Consider the following 12,589-nt stretch of genomic DNA (forward strand, 5'->3'; position numbering starts at 1 on the left):
CTGCTCTGGGGGAGGCTGCCCAGGCAGAAAGCATGGACAGATGGACTGAGGGACATCGCCCAGATGTGCTTCTCCCAGCAGCGGAAGAGGAAGGCTGTTCTGAGACACGGCTCCTTAGGGCCCTTAGGGGCAATGGGATGGGGCTCCTTAGCTGTGATCATTCCTGGGTGTTGGACTGCACCATTGCAGTCACCAGCCCAGGAACAATTCCAAACCAGTGAGGACCATCCTGCTGGAGGCCCTGGGGACAGTAAGGGCACAGCCTTGGCATCCAGCTGGTCTCCTTGAGTCACGCAGGACAATAAAAAAAGGAATTTGTGCTCAGCTGCTGTGGAGACAGAGTCTGGCCGTTCCTCAAAAAGTTAGACATAGAATACCATATGACCCAGCAATTCCACTCCTAGGCATATACCCAAAAGAATTAGAAACAGGTGTTCAAACAAATACTTGTACCTGAATGTTTGTAGTGGAGCTACTCACAGCAGCCAAAAGGTGGAAACAACCCAACTGTCCCTCAACAGGTGAATGGATAAACAAAATGTGGTCCATCCAAACAACAGAACACTGCTCAGCCTTACAAAGGAATAGCACTGAGTCAAGCTATAATGTGGTTGAACCTCAAACACACGATTCCAAATGAAAGAAGCCAGGCACAGAAGGCCACACATAGTGTGATTCCTTTTTTTTTTTTTTTTTTTTTGCCATGCTGCACAGATTGCGGCTCGTGGGATCTTAGTTCCCTGACCAGGGACTGAACCCGGGGCCATGGCAGTGAAAGCGCCGTGTCCTAACCACTGGACTGCCAGGGAACTCCCAGTATGATTCCATTTAGATGAGTAGGTATATCCACAGAAACAGAAAGTAGATTGGTGTTTGCTAGGGCTGAGGGGAGGAGGAATGAGGCGTAACTGCTTAATGAGTATGGGGTTTTATTTTGGGGTGTTGGAAGTGAAACTAGACAGAGGCGGTGGTCGCACACATTGTGAGCATCCTCAACACCACCGATGTGTTCATTTTAAAGTGGTTACATAAAGAAGTTTAAAAAAGCAATTTGTGGGCTTGAGTAATCAGAAAATCCAGGCAGGGACTCATAGAACCTCATTAGGACTTAGTCTCTCTTTCTCTCCATCTCTCAGTCGGCTTCCCCCTTGGCAGGCTTGGCCACGTGTTGGCTTCCGGACCCTCCACTCAGACGTGATCCATAGAGCTAAGGTTCCCCACTGAATGCGAGCTTTGCTTTCCCCGAAGGATCCACCAAAAGTCCCAGGTCTAAGTCTCATCTGCCTGCTCACTTGTTGTAGCAGGTGGATGGAGTGCGCTGCTTGGCCAGGCTGGGTCTCAGCCCGTCCCTGTGGCAGGGGTGGGGGTGAGCTTCACAGGACCTGCCTACGCACCACCCCCCCCCCCGACCAGAGAACTGTGAAGGGGGAGGAGGTGTTCTCCAATGGCAGTCTGGGTGGTGAAACCACTGATGTCCACTCTAGGACCACAGAGAGCATGGCTTCTCCTGTCTCTCTCATTCCTGATCCCTCTCTCCTCTTGCTGAGACATTTTTGGAGGACACGGCACAAGAGGAATAATTGCTGTGTAAGTGGACCTGACTACGGGCCTCAGGTCCCCTGGCACAGCCCTGATTTTCAGTCATCTGTCCCGACGCCACGTTTAGATCAGACCATGTGTCCTGATTCCAGATTAGAAAACATGGCCGGTATCTCTCCCAGCCACACTGACCCTGTGGACCTTTCCAGAATCATCTCTTCAACCACCTAACGATCTTAGCTACACCAGAACAAGCTAATAGGAATTCTCTATCTTCTTCCTGCCCCTTCCCTCCCTGGGGGCTGCCATTTCTCTCACACAGGATCCAAGTCCTCCTTTCACAGACCTGCTTCTGCAACCACTGTGGCCCGTGCCAAGATCTTCCTTTCCAGCACTCGTTTAGCACACACTGTTAGAACCTCCCATTGTAGACTTGGTGACGACTGACCAAGGAATATACCCAGCCGCAGGCATTCACTCCAGAAAGCTTCCATCCTCTGGAGCAGGGAATAACCCACCTCAGGGACCCCATTTCCCGTCCGCCCTCAGGTCCTGTGCTTGGATGAAGGAACGCTGTAGTTGCTGAGCTTTTCAGGAAGCAAGGAGGGGGCAAGGAGAAGGTGGGTACCAGGCCCTTTGTCTGGGCCCAAGTCAGGCAAGCATCCAACTTATATTCAGAATTTGCTGTTTCTACAGTGTTCTTTTTAAAGAATTAGTGCTGACCCCACGTCAAGGAACTAAGGAAGCGACTGTCTACTTACTTGAAAATTTAATTAACCATCTCTGCCTAAGAAACAGGGCACTTCTCTCTAGAGGACAAGGGAGGTGATTTTCAGTCTTTCTGAAATGGGAGGGAATCCAGTGTCCTGGAGGCAAGGACAGGAGGCACATGAAGAATACAGTCAGGAGAGTGTCCAGTAGGATGGAGGGGCTAGGAGCTGGATAAGGAGGCTGACCTCACCACGTTCACTGTCCAGCCCACTTAGCTTCACTCTGCTCCCCATCAGCTCCCAAGCCCTTAACCTGGCCCACCTGCCAGTTCATAAACATGAAAATAGTCTAGGCGGATTGTTCCCTCTTTGTGGAAACAAGCAAACTGCACAACAGAAAGCATTTACGATCACAAATTAATCTCCAGTGAGATCCTATTAAATGCAGATTTACTCCTGCGTGTTGTGTCCTCCACTGAGAATGTTTCAGCCAAAATGTTTTTTTATTGCCTGTCCCACTAACCACACAGCCCTGTGGACTCCACTTGTTGGATAGACTTTGGAGCCAGGCTGCCTGGGTTCAAATTCCAGCTCTGCCATCTGTGTAACCGTGGGCAAATTACCTGACTTCTCTGCGCCTCAATTTCCCCATCTATAAAACAGGGACAACAGGAACACCTATCTTACAGGGTCACTGTGAGGACTCAATGCATGAATACATCTAAACCATTCAGAATAGTGCTTGGCATATAGTATGTGCCAAGAAAACGTTAGCTTGTAACAAATTACTCACATATTTTGTCTGCAATATGGTTGAAATTCTCTTTTGTAATATAAGTGAGGATTTCTTTATTAATCCATGGGAAAATATTTACAAAGGTTTTCATAGATTAACTTGGTCCCCAATCCATTTTTGTAAATCTTAAGTAAGGTCTTAAGTTTCTCAGCTGAGAATTCTGTAATCACAAGAGTGTTTGGGACATCTTGGGGTGAAGGAGGTTTGCTGTAATTTCCACTTAATGGCGTGTCTCAGGTCTCTTGGGGCTGGAGATGGGAATTTGACTCAATTGTTTGCAGTGGAGTCAACATAAGCAACTTCGTCAACTGGGGTTTGTTGCTGTCTTTCTCAGCTGGAGTGACTGCAGTGATGTCTTTGATCTTATACCTTCTAGTGTTTTCTGATGTTCCCAGGGAGGCTGCTATTACTCAACAGTAACAAGTACAATTTAAATAACAAGTACGAGAGTAACAAGTACAACCCACACATAGAAAAATGTTCAGCACATTCTCGTTCTCTCAGCAGCAGAAATGACCAACAGGTCAGAAGAGCTCAGCTCAGCACCTCTGGCCACTCCCGAGCTAGGAAGGATACATGATTTCTCTCTCCATCAAAAGGACACTCCTCCCCAGAAGATTTTCATGATGAACCAATGAGCTCATGGGCATGAAGGGCTTTGAAAAGTTATTTTGGTTACAGTCTAACTACAAACAGTCCTAATAATAACTTGTTTCACTGATACCAGTCCAAGTTTGGTCTTTAGCAAAGTGGGCAATGGATGTATTGAAGATGACACAGACCAGGTAGCTTCTCCCCCTTTAAAGTTTCTACATGAACAAGAAAAAGACACATCGCAAAAGAGTCAAACCCCATTGATCCAACACTGCCAATTGGTATTTTATTATAATTCAGATATGATTGGTGATTGGATAAATTCTTCATGTCAATTAAAATATTAGCCATTGGGGAAGTGAATAGGGAATAGGGAAAGGATATGAGATAAAAGGAAATTAGAAAATAAGAAAAAGTGTTTCATTACTCACTTATCTTTTCACTTCCTTTCCAAACTTTTTTGTTGAGAGAAAATTCAGAGACCATAAAATTCACCATTTAAACCATTTTAAAGTGCATAATTCAGCGTTTTTTTTAGTATATTCACAATATTGTACAATCATCACCATTATCTAATTCCAGAACATTTCCATTACCCCAAAAAGAAACCTCATATCTCCCAATTCCCTCCTCCCCCCATCCCCTGGCAATCAGTAATCTATTCTCTATCTCCTATGGTTTGTCTGTTCTGGACATTTCATATAAATGGAATCATATAATATATGGTCCTTCCTTTCATCATTTCTTGGGCATCCACTGTGGGCCAGTACTGTATGAGTGTTTGCCCTCAAGAGAGGTGTGCCCTCCCTAGCCAGGGAGGAAGACCTGTAGCAGTAGAATTTTCCCGCTGGGGTTGGGGGTGGCGGTTGATGGTGTCCTGGCAGAGGAGGTGACATGTCTACTGCTGTGTTGACAAAGGAAATGGAGTTTCCAGTAAAGAAGAAGGAAGGGCATTCCAGGAAGAGGCAACAGTGTAGAGATGGTACGTGGGTGCTTGCGGAAGGCTGAGAAGTTCCTTGAACTGCAGTTCTAGCATCAGGGGTACAGGGAGGGGAGGGGGACGCCGGAGAGTAAGGAGACAAGGTAGCAGGTCGGTAAGGTCAGAAAGAGCAGAGACTTGAGGGCTGCTCTGAAGAGACTGGGATTGCTCCTCTAGGCTCTGGGAAGCACACAAGCCAGGGAGAGGCCGAGTGTGTGTTTTAGGAAGGAAGCCGCTGGGGAGAGTGGATTGCAGAGGGACGACTCTCAAGTGGAGGACTTGGGAGGACAGCAACAGTTCATGCGAAGGAACGCTAGAACTCCCACCACAGCAGTGGCAGCGGACTCAGGAAGGATGGTCCACTTGGGAGCAATTTCTAAGGTGGAATGGACAGGAGTTGGGTGTCTGCCTAGATGTGGCAGGTGAGAGGGAGGGAGGAAGGGCTCCAGACCAGGCTCCCCTGACCCACAATGAGACCCTGGGAGAATCAGAGGCCAACTAAGAATCCAGCACCCTCTGCTTAGAACGGGACATCGGCTTCCCCTTCCTCTGAGGCACTCTCCTAGGGCTTCCAGAGCCCTGCAGGGGCAGGGGCCCTGCCGGCCCGCCCCCACCCCCACCCCCGCAGCGCCCTTCCTCAGTTCCTCCCAGCTGCCCAGAGGCCTCTGCACATGCTGTTCCCTCTGAGTGGCTGCTCCCTGGCACTCGCACGCCCTCCTCTTGGTCAAGGCCTGCACATCTCTGCCCTGTTTGGTCAAATCTCCCTGCGCGCATTTTCGCAGAACCACGCAGCTTTCACTCACAGTACTGTTACGTTGTTAATTTCTCATTTACCTCTGTGATGTGTGACTCCCCGGTGGCCTGAAGCTGGGCGAAGGCCGGAACAACGTCAGTTTTGGCTCTTGTAGCTGGCACGTGGCAGCACACCTGATGTGTATTTGATGCCCCATAATACTTACTGGAAAATGGAAAAGAAACGAGCAAATGAGCCTGGGATCTTTCCCATGAGCCTGAGGCCCTTTGAGATGTAGTTTTGCTTTGGGGAACTGGGAAGAGAGGAGGGAGTCACTGGAATCCCAGCATTTTCACGTAGGCCTTCCCGCACCCCAACCTGGGCTTTTCTCCTCATAAAATCTGCTTATGAGGAATGCTGAGGGCAGCCATAGCTCCCAGAGTGAATCCGGTGAATCGCTGGCTTTTTACCCCAGGTTACAGTATATTATGCTTTTTACATGTCACATAATGAGGGCTCGTATAACGAGAAAGCACCTCCCAGACTGTAATCCATCTACAACAGTGCTTTCACTCAGCGCTCTCCTCCCTGCTCAGCAAACTGGGGAGACTGGAACTTCTCTGGCCAACTTTTCCAGAGCTGGTCCCTTTTGTCTCCCTTTTCATTCTCCCTCATCTCTCTTCCTGACAATTCTCAACTGTGCTACTACAAGGGCGTGAGCTGCTCAATAGGCTGAACACAAGGGTCTGCAAACCTGGGGCTTCAGGCCGACATCCTCGGGGGCCCTGGAGATGATACAGACACATTTTCATGACCCTGCTCCTGGGAAAGACTGACTCTGGGTTCCTAGGCTTCCAGAAACCTCCCTGACAACAAGGCAGGAAAGTCTGGGATAGAAATGGAATGTCTTCCAACTCTGAAGAGGTATCTCTCAAGAACTGCTCATAAGAAAGGTTTTTAATGACATCACCTCTTTGTGCCTGAGCTGAGCATCCAGGATACCTGGACACAGTCATGATTCTGCGTCAAGGAATGGGATGTTTGTTGCTGGGTCTGGCTCAAATAATTACCCGTAGGCTGAGGGCGACTAGCCAAGGTCACCTAGCCAGTGAGTGGCAAAGCTGGCCCTAGAGCAGGCTTTGCATTTCTTTTCCCTTTCCTCATGACACAGGAATTAGGGCCAAGTATATTTCCAGACTCTGACCCTGTAAGGCCCATTTCAGTTGATCCAATGGCCCAAGCCCAACTTCCACAAACTCGAAGGTCCAGGAGGCTCACCTGGGAAGTCTGTGGCCCACACAAGTTCCCAGGCCCAATTCCTAGATATTGGGATTCTGCAGGTCTGGGTTGGACCCTGGGCACTGCATATACAGTAAGAGCTCCAGGGAACTTTGATGCTGGAGGCTCCAGGACCACACAGAGATAGAATACACTTCACTTCACACCCAGCCAGTCCAGTGGGGTTTTGGGTGGACAGAGTTTGCAGACGTACTGTGGGATGTGAATGCCTCTGACTGTCCCCCTGGGCCTTAGCTTTCTTATCTATGATTCCAACTACCCTCAGTGGCACTCCACCCTCCTTCCTACTCCATCCTAAAATAATCTGTAATGAGTCAGAATCCTTAGTAGCACAGTGCGTGGCACAGAGTAGAGGTTCAGAAATATTTGTTGTATAGGTGGAAGGAATGAAGGAAAGAAGGGAGGGAAAGAGGGGGTAGGGAGGAATGAAGGCAGGCTGATCACATTCATATGTTTATCTGTAGAGAAGATCTTCTATCCACAAGGAGCACTGCTGCCCCTAGAAGCCCTATTGACTTATGTAATACTGGAAAGGGGTCCCCAAGATTCTTCTTCCCACCCCATCCACACAGCTACCTACATCAATCCTCCAGACATCACCCGCACTCCCACACCGTCCTCCAATATCTCTACCCACCAAGGCTCATTACTGAGCTATTAGCAAGTAATTTCCCTCTCAATTGTTTAAGGTGAGCATGATGTTCTGTGCTTTGATCCATCTTCAGCACAAGAGTTTTAACTGATGTCTAATAAACAAATCTCGTCTTTGCACATGTTTCACAACCACAGCCCAGTTGACAATCTGAACAATGGTTTTGTTATAAGAACAACTGCTTCCAAAAACTGCCCGCTCTCCAACACTGCCTTCCATTCCTCTCTCTTCTTGGGCTCGACGCTCTTTTTTAAGAGTTGCCCAGCTAAAACAAATGCTCGAATCTCTAAAGATCAGTTCAATATTCTTAGACCTATGACTCATTCAAACAATGGGATATTAGCTATGGTAACTCCAAAGCATCTTTCTCCTTGTTCCCTCTTCCTCTGCTTTGTCTTTGCTTTTGGGTCTGGTAACCTAGTGTTTTCGAATTAGAAAAGTTGCTGATATTTCAGCTCCCCCAATTGCAAGAATATGTAGGAATAAAGTGGAAACACACACACACGCACACACACATAGAGGTAAGTCAACCATCATGAGACCATAAGGTATAAGATACCTGAGAGAGGGCAAATTGGGGGATGAGAGGGAAAATTTGAAGCGGAAGAAGGAGTCAGGCCTGTTGATTGTCTCACGGTATTTGAAGGTCTAAAGTCTCATCTCAGACTGATTTCAGTCAGGAACTTTTGAATATTCAGAATATTTAATTAGTGAAGTGGGTTAAATACCTAAAGGCTAATTCTCTCCCTTGTAAGACTAGAGATAGGCATTTCTCTGTTATGCAAGCTCATTTCATCATCTTGCTCTACAACAATGTGTCTTCCTTCCTCAAGGTCACCTCGTGATACAAGATGGCAGCTGGAGTCCCAGCTATCACATCCACATTGTAGGATGCATGACTGAGGAAGGAGAAATAGTGGGAGGATAAAAGGGCACCCTTTCCTATGGAATTATCTTCATTTATTCAGCCTTCCTGAAAGTCCCATATAATATTTTGCTAGAACTAGAATATTTGCTAGAAACACAGTCTCCCCTAACTACAGAGAAGGCTTGAAAATATAGTCTTTTAAGTGGGCACATTGACACCACAAATAAAATGGATGTTCTGTTGCAGAAAAAGAGGTGGAGAATGGATTTGAGTGGGAACTAGCAGTCTCACTGAGAAGCCAAACCCAAACATCTATTGATATTTTAATAGGAAACTAAAGAATGATGCAAAAAGATAGGGGAAAGGGATGAGGGGGGAACCTTAAAAATCCAGGAATACCTGCCAATGTGAAATTTAGCTACATCTTCATTTGGAAGGGCACTATGCCAACAATTGACTCTCTCTCTCTCTCTCTCTCTCTCTCTCTCTCTCTCTCTCTCTCTATATATATATATATACATTTTAAAAAAACATGAAAGTAATGTAAGCTCCATGATCATTAATCAATCCAGGTACCTGTAATAGCAGGTGCTCCACAGATATGTTTGAATTGAAATATTTTTTGAATGACCTATAATGTTAAAGAGTAAGTTTAAAGTGGTATGTAACATATCCCATAATTTTAATAAAATTAAATATGTATGTGTAGATAGATAGATAGAGCCAGCCAAGCAGGCAGGAGAGTCATTAAAATGACTGATAATAGTAACTCTCTCTGGATAATGGAATGGAATTTGGAGTCATTTTTGTTTTTTCCTTTTTTGAATCTTCCAATTATTCTAAGTTATTTACACATTACTTACATAGTCTTTAAAAAGCTATATCAAAATCTATTTGGGACAAAATCAATACATGTATGGCCTTACCTACAGAACAAAAAATCAGATGTTAAAATAAGAAAGAATTGAAATAGACATTTAAAAATCACTTCTTAATAAAAAGTGATTTGGCATTGTGAGAGAGAACTCATGGAGACATTTAGACAAGAAACCCACAGCTTTCTGGACAAGAAAATTAGGAGGCAAGGAGTGGTCTCCCGTGACCTCATAACAGCTCCTCACCCTAAGATTCCGGGCTTCATTTCCAAGCTCCTTATAAACGGACAGGCGTCAGCGACTTCATTAATCCTCAAGAATCATGTTGATACAAAGATGACACAGTGCATTCTTTGCAAAGACAGTTGTGGAAACTGGAGCCCAAGGAGGTTTTAACACTAGAGCCCTTGACTGTATACCCAATATGTTCCACATTTGTCCCTCTTTTCCTCTGCAGCCACAGCTAACCCCATGTGGTGGTATATATGGGGAAACTAAAAGTTTGCCATAAAATTATCTTCATTAAGCCCAAGTCCATCTACATTAGATACCTGATTCTCACTCTGGAAGGAAAGCATTCATCTTTGAGTTTCACAGTGTCAGTTATTACATGCATTGACGTCATATTGGGAGGCTGAGAGGCCAGAGAATGAGGTCATGGAATATAAAAGACAAAGACTCTTCCCTTTCTTCTCACCCACATCTACTCTCTGCTTGCCACCGTTCCTTGAACAAAATATGCTCTTTCCTGCTTCACTTTCTTGCACCAGCTCAGTTCTCCTGGCTGGGATGTTCCCTTTCTTCCAGTACCTGTGAACCTTACCCATCCTCAGAACCTGCCCACATACTGCCTGCTACCCCAAACTTTGGACTCTTGCAGCCCTCATCACAGACCCCTTTCTCTGACCTCCCATGATCAGTACCACACAGTCAGCTCCTAACTCTATCTGCAGTAGCACAGTCCTTACTGCTTCCCATATGCATATCTTGTCTCCCCAGCCAGGCATTAAGCTCTTGCAGGAACAGCAGAGCTCATCACACACACACACACACACACGCACACACACAGAGTTCATAGCACACTGTTTTGTAGCTGGTAGGTCCTCAATAAATATATCTATTCATTGATTATTTGGAGATATATCAAGAGGCAGACGTACAATCATAGGCATTCTTAAGTTCAGTTGCAAGACAGAGAGTCTCATGATCCAACTATGTTTTGTCTACCAAAGACTCACTTAACATCCAAAGACACAAATACATTGAAAGTGAAGGGACGGGAAAAGGTATTCCATGCAAACAGTAACCAAACGAAAGATGGAGTGGCTATTCTAATATCAGATAAAATAGACTTTAAATAAGAAGTGGGTACAAGAGACAAAAACAAAAAGACATTACATAGTGCTAAACTGTTTCCCATTTTTCCTATTTTTTTATTTTAAAGAAATTATTTTTCTTGGGATAAGTTCTGTTTCCATTTTTTTCAATAAAGATTTGCTTGATTAGTTGCATTTGTATTTGTTTTTCTACAAGTCACACATTTAATATGTATAACTTGAAGCTTTTTACTATATTCACAGAGCTGTGCAATCATCACAATCAATTTTAGAATATTTTTTATCACTCTCAAAAGAAATCTCATACTCATTAGCAGTCACTCCCATTCCTCTTTAATCCCCCAGCCCTAAGCAACCTAAGTTACTATGTCTTTATGGATTTTCCTATGCTGGACATTTCATACATGAAGTCATACACTATGTCATCTTTCGTGACTGGCCTCTTTCACTTCGGATAATGCTTTCAAGATTCATTCATGTTGTAGCATGAATCAGTACTTCATTCCTTTTTATTGCTCAATATGTCATTGTATGGTTATACCACATTGTACTGAACTGTTCATCAGTTGATGGACATAGGGGTTGTTTCCACTTTTTGGCTTTTACGATTAATGCTGCTATGAACGTACACACACAAGCTTTTGCATGAATGTATGTTTTCATTTATCTTGGACATATACCTAGGAGTGGAATCGTCAATTGATCGCACTTGACCTTACCTAATTTTCCTGATTAACACTCCTGCCATTGTGTTTTCTTTTACAAAATACAGAAAGACAGAGAGAGAGAGACAGAGACAGGCAGAGACACAGAGAGGCTGTACCTGCTCTGGTGTCTTGTGTGAAGTTCTTGAGGACATTCAGAATCAAATGATCTACAGCTGAAATGATGGCAGTCAAAGTGATTGGGTCAAAATATCCTACAAAGAAAAAGTTTTCTGGAAGAAAAAAGGTCTAACCTGAGTTGAGCTGCATGTATGAAGAGCTGGAGAAGAAGAGAAGGAAGAAGACACTCCAGCAGGGCCATAGCATAAGCAAAGTGCTGGTGATTGGGCTGAGCACAGAGTACTTGGGGGATAAGCAGCAAGTAGTAGAAGGTGAGGTTAGAATGATTTGTTGGGAATCACATCATCAAGGACTTTGAATAGCAGCCACAAGTGTTTGAGACTAAATTTTTATAGTTTTGAAGGAACCATTGGAGACTGTCGTCTATGGACATCAGTCACATGATCAGATCAAATGGACACGGTCAGGGCAATGATGGGCAGGTGCAGGCAGGATAGACCGAAGCACGGACGCATCTGTGATAGCAAGCCCCCATTCTTTGGAGGCTGTTGCAGCAATTCAGGGCTGAGGTAAAAGCTTTGAGGGTAGCCAGCTGGAAGCCAGTGACTTATATGGATTCAGTGGGCAAAAAAACAGCATTCGTCATGGCACTGGTTCCCCAAAGAACCCGAGCCTATGTTCAGGGAACTGATCATTTCCCTATTATATAAATTGATTAGGTCATTCACAGTTGAGATTGATGCCAGGGGTTTGCTACTAATCAAGCTAGAATAACAAGCGGGAGGACAAGGCAGGCCCTTTGCCAGCTGGGCAAGGAGCAGGTCCAGAGGCACGGAACACTGCAGCAAAGCACTCTGTCCCTGACCTGGGAGTCTGGGCAAAGGAAACCACTGAGAGATCTGGCAATGCCCTTCTGCATCTGGAGACTGCATCTGGAGACTCCAGGGCCAACTCCAGGGGTGACACTTCTGTCAGAGCTGACCAGTCAAGTGGAATCCAGCCCTGGAGGCCCACAGCTAGGCTGTCCTCCCTGCCTGCAGAAGCTTGTAGAGATGGGGGTATGGTAGGGATGGGGGAACAGGCTGGGGTGACACCAGTGGTGAGCCCACGGGAGGCAAAGGCTTGAAGAGAGTAGTTGAAGTGCATTTTGCCAATAGTAAAAATAGTCTGCAATGGCAAAAATGTGTGTTTACATAAGGCTCCCACTGTGCTCCAGAAAAAGGAGGAGAGGGCTCTATATTCTCAGTGGATGAGATGTTCTCCCCCTCACACAAAGGTTCCCCTTGCCCCTTTCTCAGAAGACCACTGCGAAGTTAACCACATGCCATCCAGTACCAATAAGGCTGGTTCTGACTATGCTAGTGGTGGATCTTCTCCCATTGGCCCCTCCCCTAACACAAAGGGGAGTATAGTTGGCTCCAC

At 45.5% G+C, this 12,589-nt stretch overlaps 1 pseudogene; it reads left to right on the forward strand.

Moving 5' to 3' along the window:
- The window catches only part of LOC132435372 (archaemetzincin-2-like), a 96,026-nt pseudogene that overhangs the window by 81,531 nt on the left and 1,906 nt on the right, over positions 1 to 12,589 (forward strand).

The sequence above is a fragment of the Delphinus delphis genome, chromosome 12, assembly GCF_949987515.2.
Source record: "Delphinus delphis chromosome 12, mDelDel1.2, whole genome shotgun sequence".
Taxonomy (NCBI): domain Eukaryota; kingdom Metazoa; phylum Chordata; class Mammalia; order Artiodactyla; family Delphinidae; genus Delphinus; species Delphinus delphis.